Below are 13,516 nucleotides of genomic sequence, written 5' to 3'. Positions count from 1 at the left end.
TCTCAATTTGCTCCCCTGCCGTTTTCGAGAAAATGGAACATTAAACTGGTGGTCCAGGAAAACATAGTCCCAGCACCTCGAATTGAAAATAATTTAAATGAGGAACAGATGGCGGCATTCGTTTGTTCTTGGTTTGCTTCGCAGTAGCTACGTTTACGCCCTTACCATTCCAGAGGAAATGGAACTTTAAAGTGGAAAGTAGAACAAAGTTGTGTCAGCATCCCACTCAAATAAACATAGTAACATAGGGGAGCGGATTGTGGAATATTTTGTACTTCGTTAACTTCGATTTGCTTCGCAGTTTCTTGGGTTGCTCTCCTAGAGTTCTCGAGTAAACAGAACTTACACACTTGATTTCAGCCACCCTCCCAACTTATATAATCGCAGAGGGGAGTGGATGTTGACTATATCTCGTTTGTTCATATTTGCTCCACAATTGCTCTGAGTACTCGTCTACTCCGATTGTTGTTAAGAAAGAGGAATTTTGAAGCGACTGGTGTAGAAATGTGATCCCAGTCCTCAACCGCCTAAAAATCGGGGAACAGTAGGGAAGAAAGTGAAACAATTCCAGAGCAATTCGCGGCAAAACACGCAAAAAATTATTTTTTACTACATTTTTTAGGAGGTTGAGGACTGGGATCACATTTCCACACCAACCGCTTCAAAATTCCTCTTTCTTAACAACAATCGGAGTAGACGAGTACTCAGAGCAATTGTGGAGCAAATATGAACAAACGAGATATAGCCAACATCAACTCCCTTCTGCGATTATATACGTCGGGACGGTGCCTGAGATCACGTGTTTAAGTTCTGCTTACTCGAGAACGTTAGAGAAGCTACGTAAGCAACTGTGAAGCAAATCGAAGCTAAAGAAGTAGAAAATAATGCCACGATTCGCTCCCTTATGTTATTATGTTTATTTGAGTGGGATACTGGGAGAATTTTGTTTTAGTCTCTACTTTAAAGTTCCATTTCCTCGGGAATGGTGAGTAAACGTAGCTACCGCGAAGCAAACCAAGTACAAACGAATGCCGACATCCGTTCCTCATTGAAATTATTTTCAATTCGAGGTGCTGGGACTATGTTTTCCTGAACCACCAGTTTAATGTTCCATTTTCTTGGGAACGGCTGGGGAGCAAATTGAGAAACTGCGGAGCAAATGGGAGCAAATGAAGTAGAAGCGAATGCCACCATCCGTTCCTCACTACCATTGAGTGGGGGGCAAAAACCATATTGTTCTGGAACCCTCAGTTTAAAATTCTACTTTCTCGCGAACGGTAGAGGAGCAAACGGACAAACTGCGGAGCAAATGACAGCAAAGGAAATACAAACGAATGCGACCATCTGTTCCTCTCTGTGATTTTTTTAATTCGAGGGGCTGGGATCATTTTTTCTGGCCCCTCGAAGTTCCTGGGTTCCTTTTTTCTGGCCCCTCACAGTTTAAAGTTCCACTTTCTTGGGAACGGTAAGGATGCAAACTTAGGAACAGCGGAGCAAATGGGAGCAAATGAAGTACAAGCGAATACCACAATCTGTTCCTAAGCTATTGATTGGGGAGTAGTGACCACGTTGTTCTGGCCCCCCACATAAAATTTCTATTTTATCGGTAATGGTAAGGGAGCAAACGGAGCTACTGGGGAGCAAATGGGAGCAAACGAAGTACAAACGAATGCGACCATCTATTCCTCTCCGTGACTGTTTTTAATTCGAGGGTCTGGGACCACCTTTTTCTGGCCCCTCAGTTTAAATTTCTATTTTCTCGGAACGGTAAGGGAGCAAACGGAGCTACTGCGGAGTAAATGGGAGCAAACGAAGTACAAAAGAATGCCACCAACCGTTCCCCTCAGCGATTATTTTTAGTTGGGTGGGGGGCTGCGACGACGCTGTTCTGCCCCACCCCCCCACTTTTTGGTTCCAATTTTTTCGGGAACGGTAAGGGAGCAAACGGAGCTACTGCGGAGCAAATGGGAGCAAACGAAGTACAAAAGGAATGTCACCATCCGTTTCTCTCTGCTATTGGGTGGGGGGGGCTGGGACCATGTTGTTCTGCCCCCCCACCACTTTAAATTTCAATCTTTTCGGGAACGGTAAAGGAGCAAACGCAGAAACTGTGGAGCAAATGGGAGCAAACGAAGTACAAACGAATGCCACCATCCGATTAGTTTTAGTTGGGTGGGGGGCTGGGACGACGTTGTTCTGGCCCCCCAGTTTAAGGTTCCATTTTCTCGGGAACGGTAAGAGAGAAAACTGAACTACTGCGGAGCAAATGGGAGCAAACGAAGTACAAAAGGAATGTCACCATCCGTTGCTCTCTGCTATTGGGTGTGGGGGCTGGGACCATGTTGTTCAGCCCCCCCCCCCACCACTTTAAATTTCAATTTTTTCGGGAACGGTAAAGGAGCAAACGCAGAAACTGCGGAGCAAATGGGAGCAAACGAAGTACAAACGAATGCCACCATCCGATTATTTTTAGTTGGGTGGGGGGGGGCTGGGACGACGTTGTTCTGGTCCCCCAGTTTAAGGTTCCATTTTCTCGGGAACGGTAAGGGAGCAAACGGAGCTACTGCGGAGCAAATGGGAGCAAACGAAGTACAAACGATTGAAATTGTTTTCAAAGAGTTGCGTGATGGTAGGAAGCTGGGACTACGCACGCGTGAAACTGGTGTTTCCTAACATTTCCGACATCCTGCTGATGCATTGCATATTCACTGCTGTTTGTAACGCCCCCTTCCACCTAGCCTCGCCTAATCGAATCCACATGGAGAGTTTACAAAAAAAAAAACAAACAAAAATTAAACAAACTGTCAATATGAACTCAGATCACAAAGCCTGGCAGAGAGGGCTTGGGAGAGGAGAATCGAGCAGTTTCGCGTAATCAACTTTGCTAGTGTTAGCTGGAATTGCAGATCCAATATTTCTATTTTGGAAAAGGAAACACACTAAACGCAAACTTAATGAACATGTACAACTGTTTTTCAATTTTAAATATAACAACTTTATTGCCAATGTAAGGAGGTGTATATGAACTAAAACGTTTGAATAGCTCATATACACTCGTTTGAAATGTGCAATATATAACTACCCTAATAATAATTATCTATCGATTACTTTGATTAAATCTCAGAAATTTCAATTATTACTTTACTAGTTGATTCTTATCTTCTTTAAATTCGATTTCAATTATACTTCAAATATTATCTACAATCAGTAATTACTAATTCTCATCAAAACTTGACTTTAATAGTTAAGAATCTCCTGACGACTTTTACGACCATTAACTACTCATTGATATTTCTGAATCAAATTCTTACTTTCAAGCTTATGACAACTTTCGAGAAAAAATAAATTTATATTTTTCTTTCGAGAAAATAATATCTAAAATACGCTCTCCTTTTGACATATGGGTAAAAAGCTGAAAAAGAAATACTTAATTTAAACGAAATATCGGATCCGCAGGTGGTTTAAATCTTATTTTCACGATTAAGGTTAAAGTAAAAAGAATAATCGCCACAATTTCTGGGATGAAAATAACTACTGTTGGAAGGCAAAGGTTCGCGAGTTTTAAACCCTTTGAAAACAAACTACTAACGACCTCACAATCCACACTTTTGACAAACACAATTACTATAGGTAAATATAAAAGTATTAACTCACCAAGTATCAGAAAACTCAATGGTTTACCTATTTTCTTCTTTCGTCCCGTTTGGTATTTGGCCTCTTTGACTAACTGTCGACTAGTCACGTACGCAATTCTTTGCTCTGTGCCAGAAATTACGCTATCACGTTGTTACAGAGAATAAATTCCAGGACAATTCTTTAGGATTGCCAGAATAAAAAGATATCCAAACTAGCGATCACTACGGACTCTACTAAGAAATGTCCTACTCTACAAGAATTCTCTCTCCTTAACAAATTTCTTTTTTTTTTATTTTTTTTTAAAAAGAAATATTTCAGAGAGATTAAGAAGTAATGAATCAGGACAAAAATGCACATTAAATTCCCTCACTAACTAGAACTGAAAGAGCGAATTGAGGGTTCACTTTGCATGCACACTTTCCCTCTCTGACTCTGTAACTTGAACAAGCACAAAAATAGGCTATTTCTTTGCCAACTTCTTTCACTAACACTGTGAACTTATTCCTCAAAACGTGATATTTTACTTCGCTTAACTCGCAAAGACAATATAGTATTAAAAACTTTTCCGGCACGGAACTCAGATTTGCCCACGTATATTCACTCAAAAACAGTCCTACTTAACATACAAGCAAGCAAAGAACACGCAACCACAAAACAACTCCATCCTCTCTGGGCTAACGTAGGGAACAAGATAACGGGTCCCTGAGTCACCGAGCCAGGTAGAGTTGACGGGACAAGCCACGCCCACCGAACAAACACGCGCAAAACCTTTTTTTCCCTCAAGTTGTCATAGCATATAGTTTCTCAGTCAATTCCTCCTTACATTATTCCTATCGATCTTTTTTACATACTTTTTTCTTTCTCCTATTTTTCTAAAATGAATACTTTTTACAAAGAGAAAAAGATCGTTTTTAAATACTGAAATTGATTAACAATAGGAGTCTTAATAGACAATATATCGCTCAATGTATAATTTTCCTTCATGTAACCATCCATTCTTCTTCTTCCCAGATCCAGAAGGATGGTGCGTTACATGTTAAATCTTACTTTTTGCGCCAATTTGGATTCTTTTAATTAATAGTATATCTGACGGTGGGAATTATGTTGGGAGCACATCTGGAATCTGCAGATGGTGATCAGAAAAATGGAAACACCTGAACGAAATTGCAACTTACCAGATTAATATGGTGTCAGGCCACCTTTCGCCTTCAGAACAGCCTTGATGCGGCGTGGGATGGAGGCATAGAGGTCGTGAATGGTAGCCAGTGGAATTTTACACCATTCCTCATGCAGAGCATCGGCCAGTTCTGTGAGAGAGGATGGAGGTGGAAATCGTCGCCGGAGTCGTGTTTCCAAGACGGACCACAGATGTTCAATTATGTTGAGATCTGGGGATTGGGCGGGCCAGGGGAGGTGTTGAACTTTATCCCGATGTTCCTCAAACCACGCTGCAACAACGCCAGCTGTGTGAATGGGTGCATTATCATCCTGGAAGATGGCGTCATTGTCCGGGAACAACATCCGGACCATAGGATGCAAGTGTCTTCTAAAATTGCGACATAATCGTTGGCAGTGATTCGTCCGCTAAGAGTGACCACAGGACCCAATGAAAACCATGATATTGCGGCCCACAGCATCACCTAGCCGCCGCCGCCATGTTTCACAGTTGGGCAGAGACACTGCAGATCATAAGCTTCTTTGGGCGTTCTCCACACATAAACACGGCCCGTGGTTGGGAATAGGGTGAAGAATGAGTCATCCGACCATATCACACGTTTCCAGTCCTCAACGGTCCAAGTTGCATGGTCGCGGCACCATTTGCGGCGTGCGAAAGCGTTATGGTCCCTGATGAGCGGTTTGGCCCGTGCAACACGACCCCGTAAGTTCATGTCATGTAATTCGCGGCGGACTTTGATTGTCGAAACAGGGTGGGGGAGGTACTGATTGAGTTCCTCCGTTACTTCCTCCGCAGTGGCACGACGGTTCTGCGTGACAATGCGCTTTAATACCCGGCGTGACCTGTCACTCATGATTTTCTTCCGCCCACTTTTCCGCTTCCCCGATGTGGTAGGCCGTCATCACCTTCGACACTGTCCCACGCGACACACCTAATACAATAGCCACTGCCGTCACACTCATTCCACATAACCGTGCACCAACAATTTGCCCTCTTTGAAACTCTGAGAGGTCTCCCATTTTACACTACCTCCGTCTGCTGCAGCCACTGGACACTGCTGTTCCACTGCGCTTGACGTAGTATGGAGACCAACCTAACACACCACCACCAGCAGTCCGGCGCTGGGGCCTCCACACACCACGGCCAACCCATACATCTGACGCGTAGCCAACTACAGGTGTTTCCATTTTTCTGATCACCATCTGTATATACCGCATAAGGAATAACTTGCACATCCATTGCAAATTACTGAAATATGATGTATGGTTTCCTTTACGCTTATACAAAATGCCAAAACACGCATATTTTTCGTCTTTGAAATAACGTGTATTGCGTTCCCACTCTTTGGACAGCCTTAGCTCTAAAACTATATTCCTTACCCCACAGGTCCAATGAAGTCATTTTCTTCTTTTGAAACGAAGGACCAGCTTTCTCAGTTTGTTGGTATATTCTTGAAACTTTATTCACACTATGAACAATTAAGATATCTGTCCTTTTATCAGCTTTCTTTATAAACGATTCTACACGCGCACACACACACACACGTATATATATATATATATATATATATATATATAAACGCAAGTAAAGAATAATCAACATATTCGAAAAAACTGTATATCTTTAACATAGCTTTGTCGCATTGCAAATTTCATCGATCACTTAATCTAACCATGACTAAGTGCAACATCAAGCGTCTCTGTTGCCAATTTTGAAATGTATTCTATTGTTTATAAATTAATTATTTATGAACGAAATGGGTAATAGTCACTCAAATTCCACATTTACTATAATTTGTTTAAATTATAAAGTTAAGAAATGCAGAAACGACTATTGATATTGAACTCTTTTACTCTTCATTTAATGCTTCTAAATCAAAATAAATTACTAATGTAACACGCGTAATTTAATGAACTATACTTCGAGTATTGTAAGGTTACTGCTAAGAATTATGAGTGGAAATGAGTGCAAAATATGAATAGCACTCTTTAATATTAGTGAAGAATATTGGATATCCATTTCACGATGAACTTCAATGTAGTTTGTCATATAATTGACATAATACTACCTGATAAAACCCTTATACTCTTTCTGTCTTATGTTTAGTACACGTCTGGCTTACTGGATTTTCTCTAGACAGGGCCGGAATGTGGGTATAACATTCCTTTCATAGTGATCTTAGTTGATCGTTATTAAACGAACTAGACAAATTCCAGAACTTCCGAGCTAGTTCACTAACACTAACTAGTAAGTTTCATTTCATATAAAATACTAAAAGTGACACAGGTCAAAATTAAATTTTCTGGTATATATGGATTCTAGCAACGGTTTACATTGTGACTAGATAAATTAACCAAAATCTTGTACATTTTAATGACTCCTGGAACATAAAGCAATTTGTAGAATTAAGTTTGACTTCAAATATCTCAGTGAGTAATACCAGCAATCTCTCTCCTGCTTGGTGGTAGTGATATCTTCTTTCTTGATGGCAGATGTAAAGAAACCATTCTACGGCAGTTGTTTTCTTCTCTCCTTTTTAAAGGATGGTTTTTCACAAGAAGAAAAAATAAAAGAAAAAATAAAAGAAAAAATAAATAAATAATACAATACTTATGGTATAACAGAAGGAATAAGATTCTTACAAAATGGTTTGACGAAATTATTCTCATAATTATGTAAATTTAGTTGGGTTGTATTTAAAAAAAAAAAAGTAAAGAGAAAGAATTGAGGGAACGCCAATGTAAGAGTCGTTCTGGGATATTGCGTGCGGTTCTGCTCTCTGACAACCTGCTCGGTGTGCTGGGGATCAGCCACGTCTTACGGTTTAGGAACTACGTCGAGTGAAGAACTCCCGTCTTCATGTGGTCGTTTTGGTGTCCGTTTGTTTCGCTGGCTTGGTGTTAGCTGTGCATGTTTTGTTGAGTGAGAGTGAAAAAGAACAAAAGGTTTTTGAATGTCGCAGAATAAGGGAAAGAATATTTATTTATCTTTTCTACATTGAAAGTTTGGTTTTGATATTTGGGAGTGAATCTGATATTGCAATTTTGTTGAAACGGTGTTAAAAGTAATGTTTAAGGAGTCACTATATGGTGGGACAAACAGGTCCATTATCAGAAGGCTTGTGAATTCTTTAATGAGTATTATTAAGGCCTTTTTGAATGCCTATAGCCTTCTGTAACTTTTTCATTAATATTCTTATTTCATAGTGGCTCAGTGGTTGCATGCTCAATTTTGGAAGAGCAAAAGTCCTATTCAGAAGGCTCGTAAAAGTATAGATAAATCGGTTTTTAGAGACCTGTTGAAAGTCTATAGCCTTCGGTATCATTTTCTTTAATATTCTTATTTCATAGTGGCTCAGTGATTGCATGCTAGAAATTGAGAGAGCAAAAAGTCCTATTCAGAAGGCTCGTAAAACTATGGTTAAATCGGTTGTTTAGAGGCTTGTCGAATGCCTATGGCCTTCCGTAATTTTTTCTTAAATGTTTGAATTTCATAGTGGCTCAGTGGTTGCTTGCTCAATTCGAGAGGATAAAGGTCCTGATCAGAAGACTTGTAAATGCCTGGAAAAAACTATCCTTAAAGATAAATCAAATGGTCATTTGCCTTTCGTGAATTTTTAATAAGGCATTTGCTTTGTGGCTCAGTGGTAGCATGCTTATAAGAGTTCATGACTTAAAATTAAAAAAAAACTAGTTGAAGTAGCCATTAAATTGTTGTAACGTTATTTTTCGATTCCTTTCTAAAGTTTAAATTGTCTTTCATTAATTTAAACTGGAAAATAGGCTACTATTACTTCCCGGCTCTATATGTCATTCCGTATTCAGACTAGTAATAGGAGACATTCAAATCAGTTTGTTCTGTGAGCATGAATGAAGAGTAAAGTCAGGGAAAATTCCATAGGAGCTGCCGAAGGAGTATAACAGGAGGTTAAAAATTAAAAGACGGAAAGAAAGTCTGAGAGGTGAGTGAAGAGTTATTTTTGATAGTAAATGTGTTGTGTTCAATTTACGTTTGTGAAGGTCGTCCTATGTAGAAATCGTATTTTATTCCGCTTTGCATGGGTAAACTTCAGAATTGATCTCGATAATCATATCCGTCAGGGACTTGTATTATTTTCCTAGGTTGAGTAATTTTGTCCTCCCTCATTTTCATTTCATTTTTTGACTGAAACTATTTCGATTTTTTTTAATGAATGTATTATTATAATCCAGTATTCCTCTTAAAAGAAAAATTTTTACTTCTATAAAAAAATTTTCTTTATTTTTCCTTTTCCTAATATTTTTAAGTTTCGTTGATAGATACTTCGAATAATTTTTGGCGTCTAAAGATTAAATGATCAGAATCGACTACGACAGCTCTTGCATTGTCGTTTCTGAAAAGTGATTTTATAGAGAATTGAATTAGGATCTGAATACTTCTGAATATTCTATGAACAGAGTAATTGTACAGATATTAATAGGGTATTTAGGAAGTAACCTTTCTTGGATTCAAAACAAATCGCAAATACTTATTAATTTAAGGATAGATAACTTGAATTGACTTAAAAAAGAAAAATTAAAGAATTATGTTGGAATATTTTTTCTAGATTGAATTATAAATTGAAATAACGATTTTTAGATAGTGTTTGAAAATTGAAGCGATTTGAAGTAAGAATTGCCTTTTTCGAAAATATTGAAATTTAATTTCTTAAATATTCTTTATATATTAATTAATATTTCTTTCTAAAAAGGACTATTGCTATATACCTAGTTAACTTGGACTGTGGAACCAGTTAGAGAAATTAAGGCGCATTAAAAAAAGTTTTTTGGAAGAGAATTAGAATTGTGTAAAAATCGCAGAGAAGGATTAGATTTTATAATATCTTAAATTATTGATCACAATTATATTATATAAAAAATATTGGTCATATATTTTTTTTTAATTTTATATGATTAATTGTTGGTTGTTTAAGATTGTGTATACGAGGGTTGCTATATATATTTCTGGCCTAGGCAACACTAAGTGTTGCCAGGTGCAATCTGACATTTCCATTGGAAAGTTTGACATTTTGTAGCATAAATGTACTCAGAACTTTTTGACTTACGACAATTTTTTTTTCTTTTACAGGTACTTGAAGAAATCAACTTGGCAAAAAAATGGAATTAACTCGTGAACATTTTCGTGCGATCATTTTTCACAACTTTCGACGTGGATTATCACGACAAGAGTGCATCGATGAACTTAAATCTTTGTATGGCGACGAAGCACCATCCTATAGCACTGTGAAAAACTGGTACAACGAATTCAATCGTGGCCGACGCTCGCTCAAAGACGAATTCCGTGAAGGTCGTCCAAAAACAGCCGTTGTGCCAGAAAACATCGATGCCGTACGTGAACTGATAATGCAAGACCGTCATGTGACTTACCGTGAGATAGAGGCATGCCTAGGCATTTCTTCCACCAGCATACATTCGATATTGCATGAACACCTGGCCGTAAAAAAGGTTTGTTCTCGTTGGATCCCGCACAATTTGACAATCGCTCAAAAGAAAGCTCGTGTGGATTGGTGTAAAGAAATGCTGAAAAAATACGATCGCGGTGCTTCAAAAGACGTTTATAAGATCGTCACAGGTGACGAATCATGGATCTATGCGTATGAGCCCGAAACAAAACAGCAATCGACCGTGTGGGTCTTCCAAGACGAGCCAAATCCAACGAAAGTTGTTCGTGGAAGAAGCACTTCGAAGCAAATGGTCGCCTGTTTCTTCGGCATAACTGGTCATGTGGCGACTGTTCCGCTTGAGCAACGTAGGACGGTCAATTCTGAGTGGTACACCACCATTTGTTTGCCTGAAGTCTTCGGAGAAATTCGAAAAATGAACAAGAGAAGACGAATCATTGTGCACCATGACAATGCGAGCTCTCACACATCGGCTCAAACCAGCGCATTTTTGACCGGCCAAAACGTCGAAGTGATGGGTCATCCGCCGTACAGCCCTGACTTGGCACCCAATGACTTCTTTTTATTCCCACACATCAAGAAAAAAATGCGTGGTCAACGATTTTCGTCGCCAGAAAATGCTGTTGAAGCATTCAAAAACCATGTTTTGGAGGTGTCTCAATCGGAGTGGAAAAAGTGCTTCGAAAATTGGTTTGAGCGCATGCAAAAGTGTATAAATCTTGATGGAGAATATTTTGAAAAACAATAAAACCATTTTCGTTGATAAATATTCGTATTTTCATTATTAGGCCAGAAATATATATAGCAGCCCTCGTATACATCAATATAACGTATTGGTGCATATACACAACCCTCCTTTTGTTGTTAATAAAAATTGTTATTGAAAATCGAATTTGTGATTATTATTTTTCTGAATTATTATATTGTATATTCTGTGTTCTCTTTGAAGAGGAGCATTGGATTTATAACTTAGTTAATTGACACACCACTGGAGGACGGTTGAGGTCTTTGCGAAACTAGTTTCGTCTTCCTGGGTTTGCTGGATTGAAGTCAGATTCATTTTTTAATTTTTTTTAAAAATCTGAGTTACATGTTCGGTTTTTCCGCAGGGGGACAGGAGCGTTACATAGAGCAGCGAAGAACAGTGCGTATTTGATAGTTTAGTACGTTTTCATCAACATTTTTAAAAATACATAATCCACAATGGAGTCTTCAAGAAACAGTCGTAAGTCGAAAACCTCCAGTGAAAAATTAATTAAAGAGGGCTGGAAAACGAAGTGAAAACACTATTTTTTCTCTCTATCCACCTACTTCCCACCTCCCTTGGCAACTAAAGAAATTGACTCAGCTGTTCCTTGATGGTGCAGCAATACTTAAAACTAGGTCTAGCTTGGCGTTCCGACTGTTCTCGAAAATGGGCTGTTCAGAAATGAAAATCGACTAAAGCTTTTATTTATAATGTATAAATTTGATAACTAATGCACAATGTGTAGGTATGTTTTCTTGATTCACTTCCAATAAAAGTGAATTACCGGCATGTTACCAGAAAAAATATGATTTCTTGATTTAAGTGTACATTGTGTTGTACGGTAATATTGCATTCTATTTGCATGAAGACTGAATAGAGCTTAAGGAATTCCAAAAACACAACAGCACATATGCACAAAGAAAAAAAACACCTATGTACAAATGTACTGTAGGCGGTTTGATTTACAATTCCATATACGGTATGGATAATTGCTTTTCATCCGAAAAAAAACATAAGTTAATACAGGCGATATGAGACACATATCGAACCACGATTCTTTATAAGCAAGTTAGCAGTTTTCACGTAGCTGAAAAGGTTCGATCCAAGACTCTTCAGTTATAGAGAATGGTGTATTTATCCGTCTACAAAAAGTGTATTTATCCTTCTTGAGGCACTTATTTAGTAACATGATTGGCTTTAGTCAGTTTAGAGAAAAACATCAGTGATATTTGAATGCACTTACATATTGTGTGATACCAGGACAAGGATCGAACGACAGAAAGTACAGTCATATTAATGATGCCTAAGGATCGTACAGTACGTAAAAGCAGCTTTTCTTTATCAATGTTTGACGATGTGCCACGACACAGATTTCTAGCCATTCAATTATTGTACTTAACGATACATAAACTTGTTAGCTGATGCTTACGATGGAAATTCAAACAGTTCCCATTCAAAATAAAAATTGCACTTCTTGGTTCAAAAAGCTAAATGTTCATCCTCACAAAGTTATGAAGCTAAGATTAGAAATTTTACTACAAAATAGTATAGAATATTTGAAGTCCAATTTTAAAACTATGTTCCTCAGAGATGTAGAGAGTTCCCTAGAGTAAAAATATACATATATTAAACTGCTGAGGAATTTGAAAACGAACAACATTGGAATATGTTCTCAACTGCTGCTCCCACTTTATCCTATTTGTGTCATAGGGTCATTAACTTTGTCTACCAGCATTTAAATTTTATTACCGCGTCCATGCTGTAGGTAATGTCTACTCATCATTTCAAAGGAAACTAACTTTGGTAATTAATCACAGCACTTCAATGAGTCTTCTGTTGAACTAACTCTATTACCTACGATCCCATCAAATTACCCTACATCAGTAGACCCTTACCCTTTCACATAGTTTTTTTTCTCTACGTCATAATCCAATCGCAATATATGAAACAGAAGACAAATCCCATGCATACAATACGACATGGCAATAGCAGTCACACATAGGGCTTCAGTTTCATACTTAAACACCGTGCTCGTGGGTTTTCTCGGGGTTCTCCCGTTTCTTCCCACTTTCTTCATTCCACCATTTCACTCATTTCTCATTATCACCGTCTCCTTTAGCCTAACCGGCATAAGCGTGGGACGTTAAACTTAAAGATTTCATTTCATTTCAGTTTCATACTTGCATAAATTTGAACGTTTTAACAGTTTTTTGTTTTTGTTTTCTGAATCCATCCTGATTTATTTATTCATAGCAGAAAGTTAATTCTTCTTGTTTAACTGTTAATCGTGCTTTATATTGCGCCACGCTTCTTACCCATTAAACGTTTCCCCATTTATGTTGAAAAGAAAAGCCTGTTCATCCTGCACGTAATTAAAAAAAATCAATCAGCTTAAGACAAGGCGCCCTCTTATACAAGGCCGCAAGGCACCCATCAACTTGAGACAGGAAGGAAAGGCTTTGTTTTAAAATAATAGATATGTCATAATATCCTTCCTCTGCGAGTAAAGTAATAT

This window comes from Thermobia domestica, chromosome 14 (genome assembly GCF_964235325.1).
Source record: "Thermobia domestica chromosome 14, izTheDome1.hap1.1, whole genome shotgun sequence".
NCBI classification, from domain to species: Eukaryota; Metazoa; Arthropoda; class Insecta; order Zygentoma; family Lepismatidae; genus Thermobia; species Thermobia domestica.
The sequence above is the reverse complement of the archived record's forward strand: the minus strand, read 5'-3'. Positions refer to the sequence as shown.